We start from the raw sequence: 11,925 nt of genomic DNA, 5'->3' as shown, positions 1-11,925 counted from the left end.
GTTCGCTGACCGCCCACCATTTCTGAACCCCACAGAGGAGTTCTTTTCGGCATGGCGGTGGAAGGTGTAAGCCCGGCAGCCCTCTGTGCGCAGGCCTCTTGTGCAGGCTATGGAACAGGCACGTGATGAGACTGATGTGGGCGCGATTCAGGGATGGATGAGGCACGCAAGGCGCTTCGTCCCTCGATGTCTGGCAAGGGAAGATGTTGCCTGTGATGTGGACGAGGCGTTGTGGCCAGAGCCAGCTGTGCGGCAAGATGCTGCCTAATTATTTTTTTTCTTGCCTCTTTTTTTTCGATATATTTTTTCGGCATTTTTTCTGAGTTCAATATGAATTGAAAAGACAAAGTAACGCGTGACTAATCATGGCTTTCCATTTCAATTTGTGGAATAAAAACATCTCATATTAAACAAACGTGACCTCTGCCGCCATTGACATACGTGTGTGTGTGTGTGTGTGTGTGTGTGTGTGTGTGTGAGAGTGGTTTTCCCCACGATGGCGGATCACGGAGCCCCTCAGCAGTTCCCGGAAGTGAGCAGCAGCGCATTCGAGTAGCAGCAGAATGGAGTCAACGGACCGTCTGTGTTGCACTTCTGAAGGGTGAGACGTTTAAATAATCAGATTGTAAATTATCAGCACATCTGAATCAAATCAACACTCGCATTAGAGCATTTAAGTGGATTATGATTTATGATTATGATTATTTTTTTTAAACGTATTGACTAACTACATAGAGTAACTACATAGGCATGTCGGTCTGCTTTATTGTAAATCGATACCTTTATTGACTACTAATTACCAAAAGTTGCGCTTCTGTCGCTCTGAGCGACGCATTTGAATTGCGCGCCAAGAACTTCCGGGACTATCTGAAGTCTACATGAGTCACGTGACGTGCAAGCATTTTTGGATTATCGTTGTCGCGACTCTCATCAGACGGCTCGGCTCGTTTCTGTTTAGTCTCTGTGCTTCCCTTTGTCTGTGTTGTCTCTCTGTCAGTCTCTTTTCGCTTTCTTTAATTAAGAAAAATGTGTTGTTTTTGCACTCTTGGGTCCCGCTCCTCCTCACAGTAGCCCTGCGCTCTGATTGGCTGTAGCTGTCACCAACTCGTCTAGATATTTACACTGATTATGTAGCTATGAACCAGCCATACGCTGTCCAGATGTTTTACTTACCTTAAAGACCCAAACCTGTTTCAACACAGTTTGCAAAAAAGGTGAAAAAAGGAATGAGCGATTGTGATGCACTTGTTGATGTTGCGAAGCAGAATATTTAACCATGGGATGGAAAGGATATTTACCCCCGAAGATTCTGCCTCGATACTGACCTGGATTCTGTATATCACGAAATATGTTGGAGAGAGTCCAGGGGGCCACATACTGCGGAAGAGCATTGGGGCCAGGCATGAGAAAAAAAATAAGAGCGTAGGAAGTTTGTTTTCATTTTGCATTAGGTGAAAAAGGTCAAAATGTCAAGAATAAAGTAAACTCCTCTGGTCCATTTAATCCGGTTAGAGGAGCGGTACATCCTTGGAAGTGTGAAGGTGAGTTTCTGAAGTGGTGCAACTGTATACTGAAGTAGCATCCGTATCATATCCATCCTTTATTCTTAACCTTCACGTAACCAGCCAAAGATCCTCCTCTGGCTTAGCTGGACTTTATTCTCCTGAAATGCAAAATGAAAAAAAAAGAAATCTTCCTTTTTATTTCTCAAGCCTGGCCTCGACACTTACGTACACATGAAAGGAAAAATAAATCGAAACTTCTGAATAGAATGAAACCTGGAGCCTCAGGCCCGAAGAAATTAGGAGAGAGCAGAACCTGGTCCGAACCCGTCGCACTCCGTGAGATTTGGGCTAAGAATCAAAAGAATACAAGCAGCCACAGAAACAGACAATGTCTCAGAATGGAGCCACAGCCAATTTGTTATAAATATATATGTATTTATCTAATCGAGGCGGAGATTAGAGCAGCCGAACCAAATTTTGATCTGGTTTATATTTACACATCTGTTTGGATTTTTCATTCTCCGCAGTTGGGAATTCGTAATATTCACACCTAATTATGATTGACTCTGTAATCGGGTGGAATAACGTTGATTGAAAGGTGTGTTCCAGTTTGTTGGCATTTAGCGGTAATCTCTTTTTATTGAATGCGTTCATCCGCTGTGGTTTTCGCATTGTGTCCTCATCCGTCGCATTGTTGGCCTTCTTCTATTTGCCAGCGCTTCCTTACAAATCCATGTGTGTCCCCTGTGGTTCGCCGTATCCCGACGCATCTGTCACGCCGAACGTCGTTGCCATAACAACCATTAGCCAGGCGAGGCATCTGCAGTCCGTGCAGTGACAATTGACTCAAACGGGAGAGATAGCACAAGGCCTATGTATGGACGTGCGCATATGTCCATGTCAAAATATTGCAAAATGCTCAATCACTCACACACACACACACGTATATCAATGGCAGCAGGGGTCGCGCTTGTTTAATATGAGATGTTTTTATTCCACAAATTGAAATGGAAAGCCATGATTAGTCACGCGTTACTTTGTCTCTTCAATTACCTTCATCTCTCAGTCTCTATCGCTGTCACTCCGTCTCTCGTACCGTCACCATGAACACTAAATAACTCCCCCTGACATTAACCTTGACCCCTGACCCTCAAATTTAACGTTACCTCAACTTTAAACCTAGTTTTCATCCTAACATTTAATGATTTACGTTATGGACACACACACACACACACACACACACACACACACACACACACACACACACTGAGAGTCAAGCTGCCTCATTCAAGTTAATTAGTGAAGTGTAATTCTATCAGTCTGCAGGCCTTAATCTCTCTCTCTCTCTCTCTCTCTCTCTCTCTCTGTGGATGTGCTGCAGAGACACCATCTGCCAAGACAACAGCAAAATGTATTATTAATATTTTCAACTCAGTTCTCATCTAAAAAAAAATAGAAGAAGGAATAAGTAGATTAACGCACAATACTGATACTGAAACGGGGATTAAGATTAAGATCTCAGTGAGCAGCGAGAGCCCATTAAAAGACATCTGCACGGTCGCCTCGTTGCGCAAAAAGTTTGCTCTTCTTACCAGAACTCTTGGAGGTCTGGTAGGAGCATCTTCCTCGAAAAAACTTTTGGTAAACAACCCGCAAACGGAGGAAGGAGGCACAGTGTGCTGTGAGCAGGGTTTTTAACAGAGGTGTGTTTTCTTTTTTTATTAAGTGCGGACATTCATGTTATACATAAAATGAATTATGATCACGACGGTGCAATTTGTTTATGGACTTTGGAGGAAGGTGGGGACACATCCAACACACCCATGCTCCACCAAAGGTGTTTGCACTCATTTTGCCTGAGTAGAAGAAGTGTTTCCGGAACGCGTGTGTGTGCATCTTCTCTCCGCTCTGTTATTAAAGTTCCTATAATATGCTCGTCGGGTTTTCCCCCTTACCCCGGGTTGGACGACGGCAAACGACGGTCTATCTTTCTCACACAGAACTCTGGCCCTGAAGAGCCCGAAACACCTTGTTTGCACTCGGCGTCAATGTCACTGAATAATATAATATAATATATTATACATATATAAAATATATATAATATATAATATAACACAACCGCCTCCCGGGGAGTTTGGCTCAAATTGGCATGCAGGAGCCAACGGAATCGTTACCATGGCTACAGCGGCGTTTACAGCCGTTCAGGAAGCCTCGGCGCAAGGGGCTTGACGTTTTCCAAATCACACGCCAAGCGGCTGACCAATCACGCAGCAGAGGACCATGACGGTGAGGGCAGATTGGGCGGCCAAGAGCTAAAATGGAGCGTTTAAAACACAAGGTGAATCGAAGCATGATGGGATAATGCATATTTTGGACATTACAGCACGTTGAACCCATTGCACCACAGCCCTAAATTTGAAATTATGAATATATAATGATATGTGTGTTTATTTAGTGGGAAAGCAGCCTGGGTTTAAGATTTTGAAAAAAATGCGACATTGAGAAAATGAAAACCCTCAGTGAATTTCATAGAACAGGACAAAGAGGAGCGGAGGATATTAGTCATTAGATCCATAAAGAGAACACAGCCTGAAGTTTGGATTATTGTTATTCCTGCGTGTGTGTGTGTGTGTGTGTGTGTGTGTGTGTGTGTGTGTGTGTGCACGCGTCCACGCTCACAGGAAACAAGAGGCGTTGTGCTTTGATGGTTCAGCACAAAAGAGGAAGTGGAAGTTGTGGCGTTTGCTTGTTTTTTTGAAGACAGTGTTGTTGTCCTTGTCATGTGTTTGTTTCTGCGTTCCGATGCCCCAGTTAAAACTCAACGCTTTGTTCCTCAGACTAATATGAGCCCACGCGAGTCTCGAAAAACAACACTCGCACGCGCGCGCACATTTTTACATAGTGCTAATGCGGTTGCTTACGCAGTGTTCTTCAGGGAATTTCAGAGTTGCTCCGGTTAACGGAAGGCAGCAGAGACGGTGCGTGACGACGGAGCACAAAGAGAGGTTATCCGTTGGACAAGTTATCTACGTACAGCATGGCATTATTTCACAATTTCATGTGTCACCATTGAGATAAATGGATGGTTCTCCATTGAATCACATATTCTACAATGAATGGCTCTGTCGTTATCGTTCCCAGCCTAGGATGTGATGGTAAAACCAAAGTCCAGTGTCGGGGTACCTGTACAAACTTCTTTCTTCTTCTCCGTTATCTCCAAAGTGGTGTCGACAACTTCTTCAGGAAGTACCTGCCTCCATACCAGCGTCTTGCTACTGCAGCGTCTTTACGACTTCAAATAACACCACCTGGAACCACTAGGGCCATAGAAGTTGCCTTTTTAAAGCCCCAGTGTGTAATTTTTTTAATTTTCTGGCGGCATCTGGTTGTACAGTTGCAAAAAACCACAACCAACTGAGCCCCTGACAGGGGACACTTTTTGGCGGCGCACCGCTGATCCCCGGCAGCACTGAAAATTCAACGCCAATGCAACGCATTCTGGACCATTTTATGCAACAACCGTTTTCAACACGAAGTGGCAAACATGACGACTTCCACAAGAGATTGTTTATTAATTATTACGCTTGCTTCATTTTCTACCACTCCGGACTCAATCCTTGTTTCTTCTTGTTTTCTAAAGATGGTTTCTGTTATTCTAGATAGTTCTTATCACACTGATATATGTTCAAGTGATATTTTTTTCCCCCCTTAAGTTTGTTTGTAATTGTAATTTGATCTTTGTAAATTAATTGGTGGTGAATTATAGCACTGAGTGACTTGTGAAATTAATGTAATTACATTAATAGGATTACTGCAATGTAGAATGTAAAGATAGATAAACGAATAAACACGGCAAAGTAATGATTATCCTATCAACACCTCTGATTATGTCCACAACCAGCAAAAAACAGTCAATGTACCAAAGATTTGCATGGGCCGAAAACAGTGGAATGTAAGAGTTGAAGAGTTGTCACCGGTGTCATATTTGTTTAATGTGTTCTGAAGCGTCTTTTATCGGCAGGCCGAGCCCACTGTCACTTGCAGAGAAGGAGAGATAAACAAATGGGACAGAAACCAGCCGGATAAACAAGTTCTCTGCTGGATGCAGATACTATCATTTACATGGAGTGTGATGGGGCAGCTGCAAAGAGGAACACTGAGATTGTCAAAAGTGAGTAATCTTTTTAATTTCGTCGGTTTGTGTGTAATGGTGAGGAACACAGTGAACAGGGCAGGGGCGGTGACATGAATAGAAATGATTTTCTTATTAGAAAAGAAAGCCAGTGTAAGTACTCCTCACTACAACAAAATGATTAATATTTCTGTGACATTCTAAACTTTTAATGTTACACACATGCACGCATGCACGCACGCACACACACACACGCACACACACACGCACACACACACGCACACACACACTAGGGAGCATCATTTTTCTCAATGTAAACAAATAACCATACCAGCTATGCCTGGGCGTGAAAATACACTACATGAAATACAAAAATAACGAGAATAGAAATAGGAGCTGTTTTTGTATTCTATGAAACATATAAAAGACAACTAAACAATATAATTTATATCATATTGTAAAATCCTGACGATACAATGTAAAATACCCTGACATAGTGTATATGTTGCAATCTGAACGTAAAATATTAATATTTATTCAGTTTGCGATGGGCGCATTTGTAAAGACTGTTTATACGTTCGCACCGATTGCTTTGTATTTGTGTGTGGATTGGAACAGGCATTTGTGATTGTGGTTACACACAAATTGTTGTATTCATTCGTAACTCACATTTTTTTTTTTGACCATTTTGAGATTAGTTTCTCTCCATAATGGAAGGACTTGAATATGCATTGCACACAATTTAAAAAGTCTGAATTTAGAGCCAAAGGAAGCATTTTCGCGGTTTGTGTTTTTTAGACTAATATAAAATTTGAAATGGTTCACTAAATCTTCTTGTGCACGCCCATACCGACACACACACACACACACACACACACACACACACACACACACACATACACGTCATCCACCTATTCATGCATTCCGAGTGGTGATCCGAGGCGAGCCGAGCAGCTTCGAGAATAATGTCAATTCTCCGCGGGAAAACTAATGAGTGGTGGACATGCCCGCTGGCCACCGGGGGACACACCCCATTCCTTCACACTGGGCGACTGTCGAGGTCTGTCCTGTGTCTCCCCCGTCGGAGTGTGTGTGGAGCTTTTTCGCCCAGTGCTCTGCCATATGGCTGCGACAGGGTTGTCACCCCGCGGGCCCGACTCTCTGGGGCCAAGCGAGGCCCTGCTCCTGCTGGGCCAAAACGGAGAGGCAGGAGAGGGGGCGAGGGTGGAAATGAAAGGTCTGAAAGAGACGAAATTAAGAACATGGGAGAGAAAGGAAGATGTCAAAAATAAACTCTGACGCCATGAAGGGAAACGGTGAAAAGGACAGAGAGGGAGGAGAGACGGGGGGGGGGGGGGGTGTGTCATGTGCAGAGACGGAGACGAGTTGAAGAAGAGACACACCGGAGGGGAAAAGAACCACTGAGCTGCAAAAAACGGGAGAAGAAGAAGAAGAAGAAGAAGAAGAAGAAGAAGAAGAAGGGCGAGGCTGAGTTCAGGCGAACAGAAATCACGCGGGGCAGGAAACAAAAAGAAAGTGAAAAAGGGGGGACATGTAGTGATGGAGCGGAGAGGATGTGAAGAGAGGCCAGGTGCAGCGGTGGAGCAGATGGAGAGAAGGAGCCGGGGGAGGGAGAGGAAGAGTGATGGCTGGGGGGGGGGGGGCGAGAGAGAGCGGAGAAGTTAATGTCTCGACCGTTGTGTGACGGGGCGTGTCTGTTCCGACGCCAGGCCGCTTTCCTACAAACACATTTAAAGACCCGCTTCTTTTTTCTTCCCTCCTCTTTGTTTTTTTTCCCCTCCCTCCCTCTCTCTCTTTCTCTCTCTCTCTCTCTCTCTCGGCCTCTTGTTCTTTGTGTTGCTGATTCAGTTCACGGAGATCACTAAGAGAAGCGACCCAAACTTTTCAACATCAATTCAATGTGATCTCTCCCGTGAAACGGGGAGAAAAGCAGGCACTACCAAGTGAGCCTAGCGAATCTTTTTCAAGGATTTCGAAATGAAGGACTATTTCCTGGTCAGGCGCAGTAACGTCCCGGGTGCTCGTCCAACGCTCGGCAAGAAACGGAATGGACGAATTTCTTAGATTTACTTGTGTTTTTGTGTGTACTAGATGTTTTTTTTCCTTTATCTCTGTAAACACACACACACACACACACACACACACACACACACACACACACACACATCACACACACACACATCACACATCACACATCAGACACTGAAGCGCCGGACTCGTCCCAGAAAAGCAGGGTGAAAAAAGATAGCATGAACAATCTTCCTTCTTCTCTGTCACAGGGTCAGTGGAGCGGCGCGGGGCATAAACATAATAATCCCTTTGAGCGCCGCTGGGGGACAGGACGCCCATATATGGGGGGCGAGGAGAAAGGGGGGCGTGGCGGACCCTGCAGAGGCGCGATGGAGAACTTGACATGGCGGAACGGCTGAATTACATCGGAAAGCCTGAGAACAGTCGAGCATCCAGACTGTCGGAGTGGAGCCACTGTCTGTCTGGAGGTTGGCTCAGACACACACACACACACACACACACACAATCTGCCTCTCTGTCTCCCCTTTCCCTCCGTCAGTTTCCGCCTCTCCACGCCTCTGTCCGTCACGCCTTTTTCTCTCCAAAACACTTCTTTTTTCAACCCATCCGTCTTCCGCGGCGACTTTGACTTCCTTTTATTCTTTTTCTTCATAGGCCCATTGCCTTTTCTCCCCCCGCTCCACCTCCCTGTCCCACACCTGTCGGAACCTCCCCGCGCCGTCCAACTTTCTCGATGGGGTTCCTCCCGCGACGACCCCTTCGCCTCAGAGAGCAGTTCCAAGTGTCAGGCGGGCGAGCCAACGACTCCGCATTTCCAAAAAAATTATAGTAATGAATAATGCGCATCGATACGAACGTCTCACCGTGCAGCGGTGCAGGCGTCACTGGAAGAGCAAAGCAGTCCCGGGTGAAAACTGTGGAAAAGTGAAAAATCTTTGACACTCGGGTCTGAACCTAACTTCGTAGACTTCCTTTAATGTGTTGGCCACAAAAGAAATCTGCAAGCGTGTCAGCGTGGCTGTACCGTTCGGAGTGTAGGTGGAAGATATGTTCCTATTAAAGAAAATAGCTAATTAGCCCTTTAAGCTTGAAGGGCTAATTTCCCTACAAATCTTTGTGTCTTCTTGTGTGTTTTTTTACAGTTTATCTCTGTCCAGCTCCTACAGACAGGAAGTACCGGCAGCACCTGGATTTTCCATATCGGTAGTTTTACTCTCCTTATTTAGCTCAGTTCTGTGAACACGACCTCTGTTGCAGGAAGAGCGACCCCTCCCGTGTCGTTCTTCCTTGTGATGTGGGAATATCCCGTATAGATAGGGACTTGGCAAGGGGAGGCCATTAATGAAATACTGAGGAACGAACATGTGCTTCATGACTTTGCATAAATCCACCCATTCTGTTCACGTGATATCTCTGCCACGTCACAGACTCGCATTGCAACAGCATTCGAACTGTCGTTCTCATCCCTCAAAAAGGTGAACTTGTCTTTTGACAGAGAACTGACTAACAGAAACTCTGAGCTACCCTTGTAAGTCTTTCACTTCGGCTGTAACAACCAACGCGTTTTATTCCTGAGCCCAAAGTGATCACTGACTCGATGTTGCCCCGTGACGGTGGACTACAAGTATACGCTCAGGACGAATCAAATTTCCATGCAAAAAAAATGCAAATTTGATCAGTTCGGCTCCTGTTTTATTCATTTTTCTTTTGACCCATAGGACAAAGATCCAATAACTGGTCTCATTTTTAAAAATAAATTGATATTTCCTTTTCACTCCGTTCTTGAACAATTCCTTCAACTGGGAGGCTCCAGTTGAAGGAATGAACAAAAGAAAATGGAATAAAATTGCCCGAGAGTCCTCAGAGAACGCAGACCTCCGATAGGCAGAGCAATTTTTCATCTTAAATCCCGGATCCAAATTTTGGATCCATCCCAAAATGTCGTCACCTGTTACCATGCCTGAGACCTTTTTTTTCTTTTTTTTATTACTTTTTGGAGTAATCCTGCTATCAAACGAACAGACAAACCGAACCGACCACGTAACCTCCTCCTCCTCGGAGGTAATGAATAAAAACTGGGGGCTGTGAGGAGTCACCGCAGCAGCTGCTTGACTTCCCTTCGCCGCGCGTGGATCAGACCGGGTTCGATCAGAGCCTTTTCTACCCTGCAATGTGGTTATAGCTGCCAGCCAAACGCAGAATAACAACAACAACAACAAAAACGCGGAGGCCGGATGCGTTGTCACATGAGGGACTCGAGTCACGAGTGTGCTAACAGAGGCTTTTTGATTCTCTTTCTTGATTTTCACATTTGACCGTTAAGACTCTCTCCATCTTTCTCCTCGCACCGTTTCTCCATCGCTCTCCTCCCGCTCCTCTGTCCTGAAAGATTTTAAATGTTTAATCAGCGGCCGCGGTCAGTCATCAATCACGCTGCCACAGATGATTACTGAAGGAACACGCACGCACACACACGCACACACACATGCACACACACACACACACACACACACACTGTCAGTCATTACTAAACACCTAATGGACACGCAGCCCGGCGTTGCCCTTTAAGCACTATGTCTATCATACACACACACACACACACATTATCCTGTGACTCAATCATTCAAGCTCATTAGCCCCCCCTGTGTCACTCCATCCATCTTTCTCTGCCCATTTCTCTTCCTCGTCCGTTGGTTTCTTTGCGCCTCCATCTCCTCCTTACACCCCAGAAAAACAACAACTTTGCCTCCCCATTTCGCCATCTCCCTCCTGCCCATGGCTCTGTCCCTCCGTACGCCTTGCTCTATCTGCCACACTTCAGTCTTCATTTTCTGTCCAACTGCATCCCCCCCATCTCCCTCCGTCTCCTCCGCCCACCACACACGCAGGGCGTCGTCCTCTGTCGTAAATCTCGTTTCCCCCACGTCCGCCGAGGCCGATGCTTGCCGGCAGCTCTATGCAGAGTGATAGATGATACAATATTGAGCCACTGTAAAGTTGCGACTGAGATCTAGGGTTCTCATAAAAAAAAAGGAAAAAAAAAAAGGGGGGGGGGGGGGCCTCTGTAGCCTGTAGGGAGAGAAAGACAGAGAGCCGAGAGTGAGAGGAGCCAGGAATATGTGCGAGCGAAAAGGGGGAGGAAGAGTGGAAATGAGGGAGAGACAAGAAAGATGGAATTCATACAGAGCTGGCAAAGAGGAAAAGGAAGGGTGAAACCAATGTTGGATCATGAATACTTTGGTTGTTGTGGGAAATAAAGAAAACAATCCAGATAAATGAACTCTACTAAAATGTTAAATAATATTACTTATAAACGTACAGCAAGATCTATGAGCAATATGTTTTTTATAAATCATTATCGCACTGTTGGGAAGCCAGGGGCCTGTCTCGGAGAATCATCCGTAAGTGGACCTCATTTTTCACCTACTCCCCTAGACCGCCTGCCTGAATATTTCAAAAATTATATATATATATATATATATATAAAAGAGTCAAGGAAAGTGTAATGATTGATGATTTTGAGAAAATTGTGGAGACATCACCACACTGGCATAGTAAAAGAAACACCAATTGTTGAAATTGGTATTATTTTCTCTTGGTTGTTGTTTTTGGTTTCTCCAACACACCCATGTCTTGGTCAGTGTGACCTCTAGTGCTTATCTTAGTATACATTTAGGGGTGAATTCGGAGCAGTGAAATAAAATCAGGACAAGGTACACCTGTTGGTAAAAGATGCTCTCTGGACTCCTTACAGAGCCACAAGGGTCAAATGTTATCGCTAAAACTAAACTGTTTCCATTGACACACGTTTCTTTAAAGCTACAGTTTGTAATATTTAGATGAACTTACCCACAGAAATTGAATATGTCGTCCATAACTATGTGTTCATAGATGTAAAATCACCTGCAACAAAGAACCAATGTTTTTTCGTCAACTTTGAATGAGTTAAATATAGTTGCATGGGGTGGACCCGACCTCCGTGTGAGTCGCCATGTTTGTTACGTCGTGTTCAATACAGTTGTTGAACTAAACGGTCCAGAATACGTCGCATTCACGTGGAATTTTCGGCGCTGCCGGAAACCGGAAATGGAATCAGCGGTGCGCCGCCATAAAGTGTCCCCTGTTGAGCGCTCAGTTGGTTGTGGTCTGCAACTTTACCACCAGATGCCGCCAGAAAAGTACACACTTTAGGGCTTTAAGGACATAAAGAGTCTAAAGAACGAGGCAGGATGAGGC

The 11,925-nt window shown here is 45.0% G+C and overlaps 1 long non-coding RNA gene across 1 annotated transcript; it reads left to right on the top strand.

Annotated features, from left to right (window-relative positions):
* The first annotated feature begins 7,478 nt into the window (after window positions 1-7,478).
* On the top strand, window positions 7,479-8,668 carry LOC118282843. The gene is made up of 3 exons (XR_004784356.2): window positions 7,479-7,601; window positions 7,938-8,156; window positions 8,344-8,668. It is a non-coding gene; the product is annotated as an uncharacterized LOC118282843 (long non-coding RNA).
* Window positions 8,669-11,925: the final 3,257 nt, after the last annotated feature.

Source organism: Scophthalmus maximus, chromosome 14 (genome assembly GCF_022379125.1).
Source record: "Scophthalmus maximus strain ysfricsl-2021 chromosome 14, ASM2237912v1, whole genome shotgun sequence".
NCBI classification, from domain to species: Eukaryota; Metazoa; Chordata; class Actinopteri; order Pleuronectiformes; family Scophthalmidae; genus Scophthalmus; species Scophthalmus maximus.
This window is presented reverse-complemented; position numbering and strand designations above follow the sequence as displayed.